The sequence below is a fragment of the Nannospalax galili genome, unplaced genomic scaffold (assembly GCF_000622305.1).
Source record: "Nannospalax galili isolate Female #2095 unplaced genomic scaffold, S.galili_v1.0 scaffold518, whole genome shotgun sequence".
In the NCBI taxonomy this organism is placed as follows: Eukaryota; Metazoa; Chordata; class Mammalia; order Rodentia; family Spalacidae; genus Nannospalax; species Nannospalax galili.
This window is the reverse complement of record NW_008342851.1, coordinates 1,711,639-1,715,316: the sequence shown is the minus strand read 5'-3', so window position 1 is coordinate 1,715,316 and position 3,678 is coordinate 1,711,639. Positions and strand designations below refer to the sequence as shown.

The 3,678-nt window shown below is 38.6% G+C and overlaps 1 pseudogene; it reads left to right on the top strand.

Moving 5' to 3' along the window:
• The first annotated feature begins 706 nt into the window (after window positions 1-706).
• On the top strand, window positions 707-1,447 carry LOC103738735 (annotated as a pseudogene).
• Window positions 1,448-3,678: the final 2,231 nt, after the last annotated feature.

Below are 3,678 nucleotides of genomic sequence, written 5' to 3'. Positions count from 1 at the left end.
GTCATGAGCATTTGGATTCTGTTTTTTTTTACACACACACGTAGCGGGCAGGCAGAGTGGCAGCTTATTGGGCCACGTAGCAGGATCATACTCGATGATGTCTCTGATCAAGCAGGCAGCACATGATCGGGCTTATTGTGCTTGTGCAGGTTGGAGTAAACAAGTGAGGGGCACAAGGCTTGGCAGCCAGCCAGGGCGCCATCTTGGCCGGCTCGACTGAACCTGCTTCCCACATAGAAATAAGCAGCAATCTTGTCCAGGCATAGAAAAACCAAAAATCAAACAAAACCCAGACTTCTACAGTTCTATCTCTAAATAACATGGAATTCCTTACATATACACAGAAATACATTTTTCATTGATTGAGTCCTAATCCATACAAACTTCAATCAATAATTAATTTTCTGCCCTAATTGCTAGCACACTCTCACAGGGGTGAAGACTGGTGAACCCAAGCCCTGACACCCTGAGAGATCAGAGTTGTATTGAAGTCTCTCACAGTAGAGAGGCCAGGCAGAGCAGAGTGTGGGCTTCCAACTTCTTCGACTTAAGTTGGGCATCAAGCACGGCCAGCTCCAGGGCCTGTAGCTCAGCATAAAATCATAAACTTACTCAAAACATCATGAGATATCTTTTGCAATTCTGTTTTTAACCACTCAATCGTTCAGTTCTCCAGCATGAACTTTGTAGAAGACATCATGTCTCAATGCCAAAAAGTACTTACAGGATAGCTTCAGATCTAGAACAATTATGATCTTTTGTTAATGAAAAGATTGACAATTTTAAGAAAACTCAAGAATTGTTGGCCAGGAACCTGCCTTGAAGACTACATTAAGTAAAATAGAAGATTATTGTAGTAAATGAACTTCTAAGTAAATTAGAATTGGAAATTCAGTATCAAGAGCAAACCAATTCACTCAAGGAGCTCTGTGAATCTCCTGAAGAAAGAGAACCTTCCGTCACCTTTGCCTCAAGTAGCAGTAAGCCAGAGCTTGGTTAATGGATCAGATTTTGATACTTAAGGACCAGTTAAAGTTGAGGAAACTGTACCAGCAAAGAAGCCTCCAAAGAATAAGGAATTATTAAAGAAATACCATTTATAACTACTGATAAGTTCAATGGTGTTCCTGCATTCATGAAATCCAGTTTAATATATTGTCAAATTAATGATGTTATTAAAGAAACCATCAAGGCAGTAGTTACTATATATGATTATACACCAACAAAAAGTATTATGAATTCTCTGGACAAAAATCCCTATCACAGATTTACTAATGAAGTAACAAAAGGACACTGAAGGTCATGATTTTAGAGTGGAACCTGACATAAAGGAGTTCATGACTCTGAAAGCTGACAATATATTTCATATGATCCTGAATATTTGAAACATTTCCAGAGGCTGCCAGAGGTCCAAGGGTGGAGAACTTCCAATTATGTCATAACCTGAGGCCTTTGTAGGGCTTGGGATTGATTAGCAATAGAGTATAAATGATAGTATTATAATTTTATATGTAATTTCTTTAGCTTCTTCATTTCCTGGTCTTGTTTTTTATAGAAATAAAATCTTGTGGAGCTGGAGAGATGACTCAGCAGTGAAAAGCACTGGCTGCTCTTGCCGAGGACCTGGGTTCAATTCCCAACACCCATGTGATGGCTGGCAACTAACCAGAACTCCAATTACGGGCATCTGACACCCTCTTCTGACCTTGGGGGCATTTCAGGACATGGGTGCACTTACACACATGCAAGCAATACACTTGTACACATAAAATAAAAATAATAAATCAAATAATTTTTAAAAAGAAAATCTTGTTTAGATAAATCATATATTTTCAAACTTTACTGCCTTTAGGAAAATGGATGAAACTGGCAATAATTTTGCTAAGCACAATAAGCCAAAGCCATATTCAAAAAGACAAATACTACAAGCTTTCTCTTGTGTGGAACCTAGATTTAAAACTACATGTGTGTAGATATGTATATGTATATGTAAATCATGAAACTACAAAGATGGTCGTAAGAAGAAGAGGTAGTGAAGGGGGAGATCGGAGAAGGTAACGGAGATACATGACATAGGCAGAAGGGAGGATTCTCTAGGAACTTGCAAGGAGGGGTAGGAGCACAGGAGAGGGCATTGGGTGCGGGGTGTGATGAATTAGGGCTAAGTATAATGACATATAATGTATGGAAATGCAGTAATGGAACCTACTACCTTGTATACTAAATTTTAAATTGAATTTAAGAGTGCACTGGCTTTCAGCAAATATTCAACCACTGCCATGTAAAGCCTCTGTACTAGGTACATAATGGATCTCATGTCTCATACTGTGTAAGTAGAAAGTGATGCAAACCTTAATAAAATGGTATTTTTGTTCCTTAAAATACTGGAAAAGAAAGATCAAGGATACCTAGGTCCCTTGGGAGTAAAAGGCATTTATATCTAAATCTATCAAAGGAATTTCACTCTACAGGTAGACTTCCTACAAGTAGATTTGGAGGCAGATAATCCATCTGGTTATTGTTTTCCCATGTGTCCTTAGGGAGTAGCTTGCTTAAAATACATTTAGTATAAACCAGCCTGTAATTAAAGTGAAAAAAAGTATATTGAGGAAAAAAAGATAAATATACTAGTCTGTGCCCAAACCAAAGACCATGTGAAACTCAATACCTAAATAGTATTTATTGGTAATTGAGCAAATAAAATTCCTATTCACACAATACGATATTTCAATGTTTATTCCCACATTAGATTATTACTTACTCCTCTGTGATGATTAATTTTGGTTGTCAACCTGACACACCTGCGAAAAGGGAGCCTTAACTGAGGAATTTCCTCATCAGATGGGCCTGTGGGTATGTTTGTGGGACATTTTTCTGATTACTAATTGATGTAGGAGGGTCCAGCTCACTGTGAGTGCTACCATGCCTGGGCAGGTGGACCAGAGCTATATAGAAAACATAGCTGAGCAAGTCAGGGAAGCAAGCCGGTTGATTTCTGCTTCAAGTTCTTACCTTGAGTTCCTGCCTTGGTTTCCCTTGACAGACCGTAACTGTAAGCCAAATAAACCCTTTCCTTCCCCAAGTTGGTTTTGGTTAGTATTTTACCATAGCAACAAAGAAGCAAACTAAAACATCTTCCCATGCATGGAAATACAGGAGAGTGTGGATTCCAGTATTCTTGACTGCTGTGCATGCTGCTGAAAGTTGAATGCTTGGAATACAGATGTCTGAATATTTGTGTTATCTCATTCATACTTAACAGCACACCGTAAGGAACCTTTAAATACTAAGTCTTCTTTCCTGTACCCTTTCTTTTGCCTTGTGGATTAGGTTTTGGATTATTTGTTTGTTGGTCTTTTTGAGACAGGGTCTCCTTATAGCCCCAGCTGGCCTAGAACTCACTGTGTAGACCAATCTGGCTCGATCTCACAGAGATTTCCTCAGCCTCCTGAGTGCTGGGATTAAAGGCATGTACCACCACACCCCCATATGGGTTAATTCTTTCACCTTGTAAAAAAAAAAATCCATTCAAACTAAGAATTTCCACAAATGCATGGATGATTATAGACCTTAGATAGGTCCTTTCCACCAAGTTGGGATACAAAAATTAGGTCATTTCTTTGGCTATTCTAATTAAGATTCCAGAGTTCCTTATCAATAATAAGTGACTGTCTTTCT